The 17,200-nt window shown below is 39.5% G+C and overlaps 1 long non-coding RNA gene across 1 annotated transcript; it reads right to left on the bottom strand.

The window, feature by feature from the left end:
- Positions 1-6,155: 6,155 nt before the first annotated feature.
- LOC116270356 lies at positions 6,156-16,375 on the bottom strand. The gene is made up of 3 exons (XR_004178402.1): positions 16,266-16,375; positions 15,993-16,049; positions 6,156-6,912 (listed from the first exon to the last, which is right to left on the bottom strand). It is a non-coding gene; the product is annotated as an uncharacterized LOC116270356 (long non-coding RNA).
- Positions 16,376-17,200: the final 825 nt, after the last annotated feature.

Genomic DNA, 17,200 nt, shown 5'->3' with positions numbered 1-17,200 from the left:
ATGAAGCTAACAAACTTAAGCTTAAGAGTCTATTACTTGCTTGAGCTTAAGAGTAACTTAAGCTTAAGAGTCTATTACTTGAACCTCTGCCTCCCATGTTCAATGATTCTCCTGCCTCAGCCTCCCATGTAGCTGGGATTGCAGGTGTGCACCATCATGCCTGGCTGATTTTGTATTTTTAATAGAGATAGGGTTTCACCATGTTGGCCGGGCTGGTCTTGGACTCCTGACCTCAGGTGATCCACCTGCCTCAGCTTCCCAAAGTGCTGGGATTACAGGCATGAGCCACCACACCCGGCCTGGTCCCATCTCTTAATGCCATCAAGATGGGGATTAAGTTTTGGCATGAATTTTGGAGGACACATTCAAACCATAGCACCACGTATACTGAAATTAAACAATTAAGTGAATAGATGGTAGATGGTGAGAACCAGGTTTCTTGCTATTGGAGTAGGAGGTTACAGAAAAGCAAAAGGAAGAAGCTAGAATGAGCCATAAGATAATGGATTGGAATTAGAGACATCAGGGTGAACTGATGTTTAGCTTCATATAGATATGGATGGTTACATATGGAAATATTTATTGATATGTATATGTACATAGGTTAGCATATACACCTATTTTTCCTTGGTTTGTTAGTGGCAAGGGCCCACAAGCAATAACACTGTAGTAGCAATGAGCACACCTAGTACTTACAACTTGGTTTCTAATACCATTCTCCAATAAAAGAAAATAGAGCACTTTGGAGAAATAATTGATTCTAAATTGGGAGAGGAAACATACAAGATGAATCTGGAGCATCCTGTAGTGTCAGAAAGTAATAAAGGATTTTAAAAAGTACAGGGGTATGTTAAAGGGGCACAAGATCCAACTGAAAGAACTCCCGATGGTTAAAGCAGAAATAATTTAAGCAAAAAATAAATAGAATAATATTTCATTATAACCCAACATGTAACATAAATATCCACGAGTCCACAGTGATATACATAAGTGATTGAAGACTTAGATAAGTGGGTGAGAAGAGACAAATTTCCCATGCTGAGGCATTCCAAGTAATTTATGTAGAATTTCTTTCTCAAGGAGGTGGAATATAACTCACCACTCCTTGAGTATAGTTTGTGCAGAATGACTTCCTTTGAAGGAGTATAGCATGCAAAGGGGGCAGGGGAAAGGTGCAGAGAATAACTGTTCAGTAGAGAAACCTGAGAAGCACCACTTCAGCCAGGTGACCAAGGTCAACACTGATATTAATAATAAGTCACATTGACAACATAGACCCTTGATAAGATATGATGAAAATGGTATTTTACTTCTGTGTTTTCTCCCTCCCCAAGACTGTAACTTCAGTCTAATCATGAAAAAAATCAGACAAACACTGATTGAAAGACTTTCTACAGAATACCTGACCAATATTCCTCAAAACTGGTCCTCAAAAACAAGGAAAGTCTGAGAAACTACCACAGCCAAGAGGGGACTAAGAAGACACTATAACTCAATGTAATGTGGTATCTTTTATGAATCCTGGAGTGGAAAAAAAAGACATTGGTTTACAACTAGGAAAATCTACCTAAAGTATGAACTTTTCTTGATAGTAAAATATCAATATTGCTTTGTTAATTGTAATCAATGTATCATGCGAATGTGAGAATCTACAGGAAATTCTAGGTGTGGGGTATATGGGGCCTCTTGACTAACTTTACAATTTTTTTTTTTTTTTGGTAAATCTAAAGTTATTCTAAAAAATAAAGTTTGTTTAAAAACTTTCAATAACATTTGTTGGAGAAAAGACAATTTATCTTTCTACTCTCTGTATAGAAAATGATATTGCAAAACCAGTTATATATGAAATGGTGGTCAAGGAATATGTGGTGAGTATATACAAGAAAAGAATACTTTAGAGGTGAGTCATGCAGTTATGTTCTGGAGGCCATAAATTAAGTTGAGCAATTAAGTTGTGTTGTTATACTATTTTTCTGTATTTTGTAGAATTTGTGAACCATTAGCTTTGCCACATGTGTAATTTTTTGTGACTTCTCATTCTAAATGAATATCACTTTTGGATCAAATTTGGTATATGTAATTTGGTACTGTTTTCCTTACATTGGACTCCCCCAGATTGTATAAGCTTCAAGCCCCACAAAACCCCCTCCAACTCCAGAGCTGACCTCGATGTTACGTCAATGGCCATACCTTGAGCTCCAGACCAGATGCTTGGGGCCTTTATGAAACCCCTCATTTGCCAATTGCCTCCCTGTCTTCTAGAACTTCCTCATCTCTGCCCACTGACATCTCTAACTTACTACCTCTTGACCATCATTTACTCCTGCTATAGTATTTCTCATACCATTTGGGTATTTTTCTTTTATACCAGACAGTATGATTCTTAAAAATCTGCAGCAATGTGAGCTCCCCAGTTTCTCTGTGGGCCCTGGTCTCACCTCCATCCAGGCACATCATGATCTCACTGCACTACCACTATTTTTGGCAGGTAACTGGCCATGCTCCTGGCTATGCTTAGGAGCAGTTTGTTCCTATAAATACTTTGCACTTGTTCTTCCTCCTCATGATTCTACCACATTGTCAGAAACAAAGTCTACAACCCTGATGATTTTTCTCTTAATTTCTCTGGCAGTAAAATAAAAATTGTCTTTCTCCGAATTTCTTGAAACTTGCTTTCCAAAAATCAAGGATTGGTATGTGGCTAGCTCTTCTCAGAATTTCCTTTAAGGGCCATTACAAAGTTAGGATGACATGGTTTTATCCCCCCACATATTCTTCCTCTTTGTACAGGATTAGTGTCTTCATAGTAGGTTTTTCATGTCATTTTTCTCATCCTCCCAAGAGATTCAAATAAGTAAATAAGTAAGTGACATCAACTCTTCTTCTAATAGAATATGATTTCAGCCACTTTTTGACCATCTAGATGATGTCCGCATCACCACAGTTTCCTTCTGCAGCTTTAGACGATTTAATATTATCCATTATCCATAGCTTTCATCGGGATAGGTGGTATGTAGTATATTACCATAAAAATGTTACCTTACTGTTTATTTTTACTCATATGATATCCTCCACACTTCAAAACTCACATTTTCAGGTTTGCATAGGCTTTATTTTTTTTAACCCATAGTATTTCTCCCCAGTCTTGGTAGGAGTGTGTGTCTGTGTTTGTGTGGGTGTCTGTGTGTGTGTGTGTGTGTATATATATATATACATATAGCACTTCTAGCAGCCTTGTTGAAAAAGAAATGTCCACTTCCATTTTCTGCACTTCTCAAAAGGATAAAAAATAAAATTGCACTGGGAGGATAGTGGAAACATTATTTAAGGTGTAAACTAGGATATTGTTCTAGTTTTGGTTGTTTTATTTCAGATGGAAGCATTTGTTGCAGACTCTGACCTTAGAACAGTTGTCAAACAGATGTTTTCATTTGAGGAAGGCAGGATGGATATCCAATTACCAAACATCCTGTTAAAATTCATGTGTGTGTGTGTGTGTACATGTGTGTGAAATAATTGCTACCTGTGTGATTCTCAAGATATTGCTGGTCCCAAAAGATAACAAAAAATTAGATGATTAATTAAACCTAACTGTAGAAAAATTATTAGCTATAACTGAAAACAATAAGTCAAACCATTCGTTTTAGTCAGTTATTTACTCCCGAATTGTTGCAAGAATGCGTGAGATACTGTTTGTGAGGTGCTCTGCACAGTGTCTGGCACAGTCTACAGTCCAGGAGTTGTGGCCTCCTCATGCACTGTACTGTAGTCTTTCTGCTCCCTCTAGCCACATTGGTCCCTCCATGCATCAAATGGGCCTTTGCACATTCCTTGCTCTCTTTGAAGCCCTCTTCTCCCCACCTTGTGTCAGGTTCCCTTTTAGATGCTGTCATAGATTTATAACCTTTCCTTCACATCACTAATCTCAAAGTGATTACCTGATTAATATGTTTCCCCTACCAGGTGATAAACTTCATGAAAGCAGGGACAGTGGCTGTTTTTGTCACTGTTGTTTTTCTCCTGCAGAGTGCTTAGCATGTACTAAAGTGTCAACAGTATTTGTTGAATGAATAGATGTTTATTACCACTAACAAATGATTACATGTTGGATTTCACTGATTTTATGCTTATTTTGGGCCAGGTCTTCTCCCCTTGTCTCTGCATTTCCTTCACCTCCTGCCTCTCCTACTCCCGTTTCACCACTCACAGCCCTCCTCTTCCTCTTATATTTCTTCCTTCTCTTCCTCTTTTTCCATTATCATCATCATCACCATCATCATCACCATCATCATCATGCTATATTTATGGAATATTTACTAGACATTCTTCAAAGGGCTTTTCATAAGTTAACTCAATGAATTCTCATAAAATCTCATAACAACAACAATGGTGGTTTATTACTATTTCCGTTTTTCACATGAGGAAAACTGAGTTACAGAAAGTTATTGACTTGCCCATGATCATACATTAGGTACTAGTTAAGCCAAACTTTAGTCTTTTGGAATTTACTGAGATTTATTTTATGGCCCAGCATGTGGTCTGTCTTGGTAAGTGCTCCATGTGCACGCAAAAATAATGCGTACTCTGGCCAGGCACTCATGCCTGTAATCCCAGCACTTTGGGAGGCTGAGGCGGGCGGATCACAAGGTCAAGAGATCGAGACCCTCCTCGCCAACATGGTGAAACCCTGTCTCTACTAAAAATACCAAAATTAGCTGGGTGTGGTGATGCACGCCTGTAGTCCCAGCTACTCAAGAGGCTGAGACAGGAGAATCACTTGAACCTGGAAGGTAGAGGTTGCAGTGAGCTGAGATCGCGCCACTGCACTTCAGCCTGGTGACAGAACAAGACTTTGTCTCAAAATAATAATAATAATAAAAATAATGTGTATTCTGAAGTTATTTGCTGTAGTTTCTACAGATGTCAATTAGGTCAAGTTGATTGACGGTGTCTTCACATCTTCTATATCTTCACTGAATGTCTATATATATGTTCTAGCAGTTACTGAGAGTGGTTAGTTTTATGTGTCAACTTGCATAGCCTTTAGTATCCAGTTTTTTGTTTGTTTGTTTGTTTTAATTTTAGATTCAGGGGGCACATGTTCAGATTTCTTACAAGGGTATATTGTGTGATTCTGAAGTTTGGGCTTCTAATGATTCTGTCACCAAATGGTGAACATAGTACCCAATAGACAGGTTTTCAACCCTTGCCCCCTTTCTTCCCTCTTCACTTTTGGCATCCCCAGTGTCTGTTGTTCGCATTTTTATGTCCATGTGTACCCACTGTTTAGCTCCCACTTGTAACTGGGAACACATGGTATTTGGTATTTGGTTTTCTATTTCTGCATTAATTCACTTTGCATCTATGTTGCTCCAGAAAATAGGATTTTATTATTTGTTATGGCTGCATAGTATTCCAAGGTGCATATGTACCACATTTTCCTTATTCAATCCACTTTTCATGGGCATCTAGATTGATTCCATGTCTTTGCTCTTGGAAATAGAGCTGTGATAGATACACAAGTACAGCTGACTTTCTGGTAGAATTATTTATTTTCCTTTGGGCATTTACCTAGTAATGGGATTGCTGGGTTGAATGGTAGTTCTGTTTTCAGTTCTTTGAGAAATGTTCAAACTGCTTTCCACACTGGCTGAACTAATTCACATTCCCACCAATAGTGTATAAGCATTCCCTTTTCTCTGCAATCTCTCTAACATCTGATGTATTCGACTACTTAAACAAACACTAATCTAGGTGTTACTGTGAAGGTATTTATTTTGTAAAAGTGGTTAACATCAACAATCAGTTGACCATTAGTGAAAGAAATTCACCTTAATTATGTGGGTGGGCCTCATTCAATCAGTTTAAAGACCAAAGAGAAAGACTGCAACATCAATTCATGTCTGAGTTTTCCTTTTGTTACTTCCTTTCATGCTGGCCTGCCCTAAAGATTTCAGACTTGACAGTCCCACAATAGCAAGAGCCAGTTTTTTGAAATAACCCTCCCTCTATGTGTATATCTGGATCTATTATGGTTTTTTTATATATATATATATATATCCTAGAGATTACATATATGATATGTAGTTATCTATAAATATATGTATATATAACATACTTAATATGTAATCTGTAGATTATATATAAAATATATATTCTGTTTCTTTGGAGATTCCTGACAGACATGGGGTGTTAAAATCTCCTTTATGATGGATTTGTCTATTTTCTTCAGTTCTGTCAGTTTCTGCTTCACATATCTTTAAACTGTTATTAATTACATTCACATTTAGATTGTTTTATCTTCCTAATGATTTTCCCTTTTATTATTATGCAATATTTCTCTTTGTTGCTAATACTTAAGTCTACTTTGTCTGATTAATATAAATACACAATTTTTAAAATGCATATTGTTCACACTGTATACTTCTTTCCATCTTTTACTTTCTATTAATATTGTGCCCCTTTTAGACAGCATAATTGGGTATTGTTTTATTTATTCAGTCTGACAATTACTTCCTTTTAATTGTAGTGTTCAGTTCATTTACATATAATGAAATTATTGATGTCATTGAATTTTACCTACCCTCTTGCTGTCTTACATTTGTCCCTCATGTTTTTGTTCCTCTGTTGCTCTTTTTTAAAACCTATTTTGAGTTAATTGAATAATACTAGTATTGTATTTTAATGCTTATATTGTCTTCTTAGTTACATCTCTCAGCTTTTGTTCACTGACAAGGTATTTATTTTATCTTCATTGTTGAAGGACATTTTTCCTTGGGATGTAGAAAGCTTGATTGGCAGGTTTTTTTGTCCCTTTTATCACTTTAAAGGCATTGCTTCAGTGTCTTCTGGCCTCCATTGTTTTCAGTGAGAAGTAGTCAAAATTTCTTGTCATTTCCTCCTGTATATATCCTTTTAAAAAAGATAGATAAATAATTGATAGAGTATTCTTTAGAACAGTTTTAGATTTACAGAAAATTGAATAGATAGCACAGAGAGCTTCCATATTCCCCACCTCACCCCCACTAAGTTTCCCCTAAACATCTTGCATTGGTGTGATACATTTATTAGAATTGATGAATCAATATTGATACATTATTACCAGCTAAGTCCATAATGTACATTAAGTTTCATTCTTTGTGTTGTTCAGTTCTATAAATACACTATCATGTCATTTATCCACCATTATAGTATCATAGAGAATCGTTTTACTGCCCTTAAAACCCCTGTGTTTTGCCTATTTATTTCTCTCCTTCTCCCCTCAAACCCCTGGCAACCACTGATCATTTTACTGTCTCTGTAGCTTTGTCTTTTCCAGAATGTCATATAGTTTAAGTCATATAACTTGTACCCTTTTCACAATGGCTACTTTCTCAAAGCAATATGCATTTAAGATTCCTCCATGTGTTTTATGGCTTGATAGCTATTTATTTTATTTTATGTTATTTCCCTCTTCTTTTTAAAGATTTTTCTGTTTAGTTCTGGCTTGCAACAGTTTGACCATGATGTGGCTGGTGTGGTTTTCATTCTATTAATTTTGCTTAAGATTTCCCAAAATTCTTAGATTTGTAAGTGATGTTTTCCTTCAAATTTGGAAAAATGTCAGCCACTATTTCTTTGTGTTTTTTTTGTTTTGTTTTGGTTTGGTTTTGGTTTTTTCAGACAGTCTCATTCTGACACTCAGGTTGGAGGGCAGTGATGTAATCTCAGCTCACTGCAACTTCTGTCTCCTGGGCTCAAGCGATTCTCATGCCTCAGCCCTCTGAGTGATTGGGATTACAGGTGTGTGCCACCATGCTCAGCTAATTTATGTATTTTTTATGGAGATAGGGTTTCACCACGTTGCTCAGGCTGGTCTTGAACTCCTGGACTCAAGCCATTCTCCCACTTCAGCCTCTCAGTGTTTGGACTACAGGCATGAGCCATGATACCTGGCCCACCATGCTTTCTCAACACATTTTTTTTTTCTTCTCCATTCTCACACTCCTCTCCTGAAAATCCAATTAAATGCATGTAATTACTCTACGGGTTTCTGAGACTCTCTATTTATTTTTCTTTCACCTTTTTCCCCTTTGTTCTGTTAATTGGATAATTTGTATCTATATTTCTTTAAGCCCCTTTAAATCTCATTAAGTCCTTTTATTCTTCTATCTCAAATTTTCTGTTAAGACCTCCTGGTAAATTTTTCACTTTAATTATTTTACCTTTTAGTTCTAAAACGGCCATTTGGTTCTATTTTACAGTTTTGTTTCCTCTGCTAATATTTTCTATGTTAAAATATGTTGACCATTAAAATACGTTCATTAAGATCTTGTTTTCTTTAATTCTTGGATATATTTTAGGTAGATGCCTTAAAGTATTCGTCAGTGCAATTCAACATCTGGGCCACCTTGAGGTCAAATTCTATTGACTTCTTTTTCTTGACCATAAATTATATTTTCATGTGTGTGTTTGTGTGTGTGTGATTAGTATTTTCTATTGTATACTGTACACTGTAAATTATACATTGTAGAGACATTGGACTTTGTTATCAGTCTCTTAAGTGCATTGGGCTATATTCTAGTAGACAGTTCAATTACTGGCCAATCACTTTGAACTTGTTTAGACTTTATGTTAGGTTTAGTCAGGGAAGATTTGCAAAAAGCCCAAGATGTTGCCCAAGCCTTTTTATTTTGGTGAGTTTCAAATTCCTAACTCTGTTTTCCATGCAGATCTTGTCAAAGCTTGGTATGAGGGTTTGATAAGGTGATTATAGAATAGATCTTACTCTAGGGCATGCCTCTTACCTCTAGTATATGACTTTCCTCAGATATCAGGATTTGGGAGCACTAACAAGACCCTACACTGGTTCTCCAACATCCCCAGAACTGCTAGACCTCAAGTATCTCTGTTTCACTTGTAACCCCATAGCAGCTGCTACTTAATAAGACTCCTTTTGTCTCTCTCTGCACACACAGACCATGTCCCATTCAAGAACTCTTGGAGCACCCCTAAACAGATTTGTGGCCCTCTCTTCACATCTCCCTTCTTTCCTGTGTCCTACCCCACAGATTCCAGCCCCTTTAACAGCCTCGATGCTAATCCTTGGCTAAGGGACACCCCTGTGCTCTGTTTTTGCTCCATCCAATTCTCTCTGCTATAATGTGGATACATTTTCCATGAGAAGAGAGCTGGAGCAAATGTGAGTTTCATCTTGTGTGTTTTCCTTCTCTCAAGGATCATAGTCAGGTGCAATCTGTTGTTCAATAACTAAAAAAGTGTCTCATGTATGTTGTAGCAGTTTTACATTTGTTTATGGCAGGAAGGCTAGTCCAGTAATAGTTGCTTCATCATGGCCAGAGATAGACGTCTTGATGAAGCAAGGATTTAAATCCTGTCCATCTGAAACCAGAATTAGTCATCTTACTCACTATGCTATCAGGCCTCTCAGTATAAAGAAAACAAAGTTGCAACCATAAATAAATTAGAAGCAAGGCAAAGTGCGTGGTTAAATCTAGATTGGGGCTGCTGACCAAGGTATATCAATTTTCAGATTGGATGGGATGGATAGAAGCTGTTCATGTGAATAGCAGTAATAATAACACCATTCTAACCTTATGAAACTTTCAATATCTTCAAAGAACTGTTGTGCTTATTATTTTACTCTCACAACAAACAAATCTTTTTATACCCAGTGGATGAGATGCTATCATTCCAGTATGACAAATAAAGAATGCAGAGACCACAAATAGTGAATTTGCTTGACAAAAGTCACACAGCTAGTTAGAAAGGGAGCGGGCCCAGAACCTAGGCCCTCTCACTGCTGAACCTTTGTTATCTGCCTTCTCCCAATACAACTAAAGATATCCTCATAGAAAATAAGGCGTTGGGGGAGTAGTTGCAGCTTTATGGCAAGAAAGAGGACTTTGGTCACGACTACACAGTGAAAACTTAGCCTTTGCCTATTCTATCTGTTCCGTGGATATTTGGCCAGAGACACAAAGGGAGAAGTGGCTGGACACAGTGGTCTGCTTCTTCAGAGGGAGGATCTGGGTTCCCCCAGGGCATCTACCATAAAAGATGGCAAAGACATCTTTCTGGACCTTTATACCAGCCCATTCTTCATTCCCTGCTCTTACTTATCCAGAGAGAAAACTGTTCAATGTAAAATAATTATGTAATAAATAACTGCAAGTCACTTTGCAAATATCAAACACTACAGAAGTAATTATTAATATCTCATTCTCCAGAGTTTGGATTTGTGCCCTGCATCCATCAAGTAAGCCTTGGAAAGAACTTACCTAGTATATGTATGTGTGTGTGTACATATATATGCACACACACACATATGCATGTATATTGTATAATGCGTGTTATCTTACTTTCTGGAGGTAAGAATTTGTGTTGCAAGTTTGGGATGGAATCAATTATGGTTGAGTTTAAAAAAAAAACCTCTTCAACAGTAGTTCTGATAGAAATCTTCACTAGCCTTTATCAGTAAAGATCCTGCTGGCTCAGTTATTATTTTATCCATCATATTTAAAAGTAATATTCTTCCTATGAGAGTTTGTTCCATGTTTGGCTTATCACTTAGATGGATATAACAGGAATTAGGAAATCTGCAGTTGATTAGCTTGCGAAGCTCCAAAGCTGGAGCTGATAAGTGGCTCCTGCTCTCCTTAGGAAGGGTTGGGAGGCCTGTAGGTGGTTCAGGCTCCCAAGCCCAGTTGGAAAGACAAGAAAGGGGTGGTGGCTAATTCAGCAGATTTATTGTAGTGTTTCCCTTCTTCTAAGTTCCCAGCTTGTGGAAAATAAGGGCTTAGACTCAAAAACCTAGGGAAGAAAAAGACTGAACTATAAGCTTTTTTCTTCATATGAGAGACAGATACAGGGCACCAATATAAATCATGCCTGCTTATAGGGCAGGCATTTCTATAACGGAATTTCAAAATGTAGTCAGTGACTTTATTTTACAGCTGAAGACACTGAGTCCCAGAGAATCACTGAGGACTTGGACTGAAGTTTCCTTCTGATCACAATCACAATGTATTCTCTTTAGGAAGACCCCACATCTACTTGGTTCATCAAGCAGGGCCCTGAAACAGCACTGGAGCCATGGCTAGTCGACAGGTGGGGTTTGCCAGACCTGAGGGCAGGAGAAGGACAGCCGAGGCCTGAAGCACATGGGCTAGGAAAAATAGTCATTACCTCTTACATCTGTAGAGTGCTGGGCAGTTCATGAAACTTTCTCCATACATTCGCTCATTTCCTGCTCATGTCATCCCTTTGAAGAAATTAGTATAATCATCTTTATATTGCAGTTGAAAAAATAAGCCCCAGCATGTTTAAAAAGCACGGATCATCGTCTATCTAAACTTGGGCACAGCAGGAATTTGAATCTGAACCTGAATTTTTTTGTACCATATCCAGAATTCTTCTGAGGTTCCGAACTCAGTTGTTTTGTGTTCAAAGCCTGTAGGCCCTGTTACTGCAGGTACAAGCCTGAGAACAATGAAGGGGCACTTTCCCGAACTGCTGTGTGAGCTTAACACTATCTCTGCCATTTCCTTGTACTCCTTTAGCAAATCCTGTGTAAATAGAAGTTTTATTTGAACAAAGGAGTTCAGGATTCTTCAGCTTTGCCACAACATCAGCAAAATCTGTGGAGATAAAATTTAAGCCAATCAAACAGCAAGAACAAGCCAAAAGTTCTCTCCTTCTCCCTTTTATTTCTTGCTTTTCTTGGTGAGCTTGTTTCTTTCCCTGACTAGGAATAAAGGCCTCTCTTTGGGCACAGACAGCATCTTATTCATCTTTATATATCTCTTCCTGAGATAGAGGCATCGTGTACTTTATGTTACAGACACACACCACATGCTTATTAAACAAAAATTAAGTTGTATACATAAATCTTATCACAATCCACAGATGCTATACAACTAAGTTAAGTTCACCATCCAGGCTGGGCATGGTGGCTCACACCTGTAATCCCAGAACTTTGGGAGGCTGAGGTGGGAAGATTGCTTGAGGTCAGGAGTTCAAGACCAGCCTGGGCAACATAGTGAGACCCCCCCCATCTCTACAATAAAATAAAACAAAACAAAATAAAATAAAAGTTTCACCATCTCTTGGCTTTTATCTTCTTTTAAGGAGGCCCTCTGAACCTCCTGCCTACTCCTCAAAATGACAACATGTTTGGTGTTTGGAACACAGAAATTAATCTTGTGCTTTTAAAATATACAGTTATGATTAAGGAAGCTCAGACTTAGCACAACTGAGGGTTTTCCCTATGATGCAAACCAAATGGCCAATTCAGTTAGTTCAAAGAAAAAATACTCCACCAAGTTGTTAGGTGCTTTCCATAAAGATTAGTGTGTACCAAAGGATTTCACCAAGTTGGTAACCGTGTGTAACAATCTTCCATTATAAATGCACCTAATAATTGGATAGAGAGTGGGAAAAAAGACATTTGACTGACTACGTTTTGAAAATCCTGATATTTGATTGAATTGTATAGGTGGCATTGAGGAGTCAAGGGCTGCATCTTCTGGGTCTGTGGTCCACACCTTGGCTTTGCAAAATGAAGACAGTAGCAACACTGACATTGCTTGGGAGCTTCTTAGAATACAGAATCTCAGTCTGTGTCTCAGACCCAAAGGATCAGAATCTGCATTTTAGCAAGATCTCCAGGGCATCAGAATGTACACTGACATTTGAGAAGTACAGAACTTAACCTCTAGTGCTTTGTATTTGGGAATATGGAGGCACCTGATTTCACCCCACACATTTGAGCAGGCAGAGTTGGAGAAATGTCTCCCCGTAAAACAAAGTTAGAGGAGACAGTATTGGGCACTGCTCAGCTTTGGAGCTCTGGGGAAAGCCATGGCCAAAGAAGATTATGAAAGCCACAGCCCAGAGTCAGCCAAAGCGGCTTGAGGCCAGCCAGTCAGCTCAAGCCTGTAATCCCAGCACTTTGAGAGGCGGCCGGGTGGATCCGAGGTCAGGAGATGAGGCCATCTGGCTAACATGGTGAGGCTCCCGTCTCTACTAAAAATACAAAAAAATAGCCAGGCCCAGTGTGAGGCATGTAGTCCCAGCTGCGGAGGCTGAAGAGGCGGAGGAGATAGAAGCGTGAACCCAGGAGGCGGAGTTTGCAGTGGGCGAGATGGCGCCACTGCCTCCAGCCACAAATGACCTGGCCGAGACTCCGTCTCAAAAAGCTTTATTTAGATATAGTTTACATATGATATGATTCACTCTTTTAAATTATACAATCCAGTGAGATTTTGTATATTCACAGAGTTGTGCCACCATCACCACAATCAATTTTAAAACATTATTATCATCCCTAAAAGAAATCTGTACCCATTAGCTGTCAGTTTCCAATACCCTCATCCACCCCCCAGCCCTGGGCAACCACTAATCTACTTTGCACCTATATATATTTGCCTAATCTGGTTTTTCGTCTGAATGGAATAATACATAATGTGGGCTTTTGTGGCTGGTTTCTTTCACTTAACATAATGTTTTCAGGGTTTAGCCATGCTGCAGCATGTGTCAGCTCTTCACACCTTTTGACAACCCAATAATATTCCATTGCACAGATTATACATTTTGCTTATCCACTCATCTATTGATGGATATTTGGATTGTTTCCAGTTTTTAACTATCATGAATAAAGATGCTATGCACACTGGTTTACAAATTTTAGGTGTGAACATAAATTTTTACTAGAGACAGGAGTTTTATTTTTGTTGTTGTTGTTGTTTTTTTTTTTTTAAGTGAAAGCAAGTTTATCAAGAAAGCAAAGCAATAAACAATGGCTACTCCATAGGCAGGGCAGTCCCTAGGGCTGCTGGTTGCCCATTTTTATGGTTATTTCTTGATTATAGGCTAAACAGGGAATGGATTATTCGCGAGTCTTCCATGAAAGAGGTGGACAATTCCCAGGACTGAGGGTTCCTCCCCATTTTAGATCATACAGGGTAACTTCCTGATGTTGCCAAGGTATCTGTAAATTGTCATGGCGCTAATGGGAGTGTAGTAGTGAGAATGACCTGAAACAATTTTGACCCTTAAACAAAGTGGGTGATATGGCTGTCAGCAAGAGAAAGGCAGGTAGGCAGGACTCCTGGGAAGAACAGCAACCTGCTCAGGAAGAAACACTTCCGCCTCAGCTCTTCCACTACCTGTGCAACCACCAGCAAATCACCAGATATCTCAGATCCATGTCTGCAAAATGGACATAAATCTTAGCCACATTGACCTCACACTTTCTTTTTGTGTGTTTCAAATGGGATAATTAGCATAAAGCTGCTTTTAAAGGAAAAATACTACACAAAGACCCAACAGGATAGTTGTTCTTATCACATCACTGTCATTTTGGCAGTTCTTGAAATTGCCAGTAGCTAGTGTTAATGACCTTTTCACTCAGAACCGGGGAAGGAGAATCACGGCCAGACCTTTCTCTCTGGTGCCTGAAAAGATTTTCAGTACAGTAGAGATGTGATCTCACTGTGACTCTCAGAAGCTGTGCTTAGGCTTTCAGTCAATAGGCAACCTCTTTGGGGATAAAAGAACCATCTTATTCATGGCCGGGCACGGTGGCTGAAGCCTATAGTCCCAGCACTTTGGGCGGCCGAGACGGGCGGATCATGAGGTCAGGAGATCGAGACCATCCTGGCTAACACGGTGAAACCCGTCTCTATTTAAAAAAAAAAAAAACACAAAAAACTAGCCGAGCGAGGTAGCGGGCGCCTGTAGTCCCAGCTACTCGGGAGGCTGAGGCAGGAGAATGGCGTGAACCCGGGAGGCAGAGCTTGCAGTGAGCTGAGATCTGGCCACTGCACTCCAGCCTGGGCGACAGAGCCAGACTCTGTCTCAAAAAAAAAAAAAAAAAAAAAAAAAAAAAAAAAAAAAAAAAAAGAACCATCTTATTCACAATGGCTTACTATAGAAAAAATTAGAATAAAAGAATTACTTAATTCATTGATTCATTCACTATTTTTTAGCATTTATGATATGCTCAGCAGTGAGTTGTGTGCTTATAGAGGGTGGTGGAATGAAGGGGGAGTAATATAAGAAAGTACTTGAAATTTGATGCTGCTTTTAGGGGAAGCCAATGTGGCCACTTCTGCTTTCTTATTGACTATTGGAAATGTAACACAGTACTAGTAATTGTACTCTGGAATAGCCCAGTGGAAGCCCTGTCGGAAAAAGCAGTCCAAGGAAAACTATAATGCTCTGAAGGAGAAGGGAAAAATGACAGAGGAAAAGAAGAGAAAAGATGGAAAGAGAGAGACGAGAGAAAACAAGAAATTAGAACCTCTTCCACCTTTAAGGAAGTGATGAGCCCACATATAGCCCGGGTGATTTTGAGCTAAATATGAAGCTTGTGAATTTCCCCAATGCCCAATTTGGCCCCTAGAGGTAGAGAGGAGTTCAGAGGCCACAAACCCAGAGACTCTAAGTTCGTAGAAGGGAAGAGAGAATGGTAGGTGTGTGGGAGGAGGGAATTTACCCGCTTCCTGTTTCGGCCCCTTTTGCTAAAGTGAAATGCTGTGGTTTTGCTGGTTACACTTGTTAATACAACTCCCTCCCCTTGCAGGATATGTGTGTGGTAATGGCACCATCTGGGTTAGCGAAATAGATACTCCAAGGTATAACACACTAAACACAGCAGGATGTTCATAAAATTGTTAATCTGGGCCCTTTGGACCACCAAGAGTAGGCATAGAGGTTATACAAGCAAATTACTAAGTCAGGCTGAAACCAGACATATAAGCATTTTCATAAATACTTAAAAATTTACCTATACCACAAGAGGCCAACTCTCCGACCACTCTCTGAGAAATGCTAGACCACCCTGAGAGTCTGGTACCTTAAGCAAACATTGTCTCTTCATGTTGTGTGGTCATCACCACCAGGACATCCACCCCTCTCCTGCCCTGAACATCTAGAGCAATTTGGCTGGGCAAAGTGTTCTTTCCAGAACATTTGATTGCTATACTTACATAAGGAGAAAACTCCATTTTCATTTGAAGACTTCAGACCTCCTTCCCAAAGTGATACTGCAGTGAGGAGAAAATGCAAACTGAGGAGCCGCCAAAGCTTCCATCCAAACCCCAGTTCCAGCAGCTGAAACAGTGGGGTCTTAGACAAATGACTTTGCCTCCTCATCTGTACCACAATGATAAGAAAGTTCATCCGACAGAAGTATTTCAAAAGAGCATCTGCTTTCACATCTGGCACATTGTAGACATTCCAAGAAGGCTAGTAGCTCTTACCCAGGCCCTTTTGAGGTGATTTTCTCTTACAACCAAGCCAGAAGGAAGTCATAAAGCTCACAGACCTTGCATAGAGAGGAAGCATCAGAGAGTTCTCACTCTCGGCCCTCACTGCTCAGTGCAGGAGCCACCCCAGCTGACAGGACTCACTTCCTCTGTCTACACTCCCAAACTTTCTTTGCTCAGCAGTGTGTGCAGGTCTGTCTACACTGAGCTCTAACCAGAGTGTCTGGTTGGGGTCATGACCTGGCTCATTCAGCAGCATGGGCTGGAAAGGACTTTGGCTAGTAGGACACCTGGTATCCAACAAATTCCCCACCCTGTATTTGTGACTGCTAAAAAGCCAAGTACGGATGATAAGCAATTCATTTTGATGGTAAAGAGTGGCCCATTCAGGGCCCAAAAAGGGCAGTCCCCTAAAGAGACCCTGAGTGCTCCATGCCAGGAGCAGAGTGAGCTTGTGTGTGGGATGTGTGCTAAGGATGTGTATAGCATGGTGAGTTACATTTTTTAAAAATCACAAAATATGTACAGGTCTAGGGCTGAAAGTCCTCATAGCTGCCTCACAAGAATTAAGGTCCTTTCCTATTGTTTGCAACCTCAGATTGGTTCGTCTTCCCAGGGGCCTGTGGCACACCACATTTTGGTGATGGGGACTGCTTTGCTGATGTCAGGGTCAAGGGGGTACATGGACCATGGGCAGAGTGCTGGGCTTAGCCAAATGGTTGTGGGTAGGTCTTGCCTCTTGTAGCCTCAGTTTTCTCTTTTGTCTTGTGAAGTTATTATGAAAACTCATCTCTAGCCTTGGCTTATGGAGACAATGTCCTTGATAGGACTTTGGAAATGTGAGATTTTGATAGTAGTGTAAGGGAGCAATTTTTGAGATTGGTTCTATGTACTAAGGGGGAGAGGGCAAACAAAGGCAAACTGGGGTG

This window comes from Papio anubis, chromosome 1 (genome assembly GCF_008728515.1).
Source record: "Papio anubis isolate 15944 chromosome 1, Panubis1.0, whole genome shotgun sequence".
Lineage (NCBI taxonomy): Eukaryota > Metazoa > Chordata > Mammalia > Primates > Cercopithecidae > Papio > Papio anubis.
The sequence above is the reverse complement of the archived record's forward strand: the minus strand, read 5'-3'. Positions and strand labels throughout refer to the sequence as shown.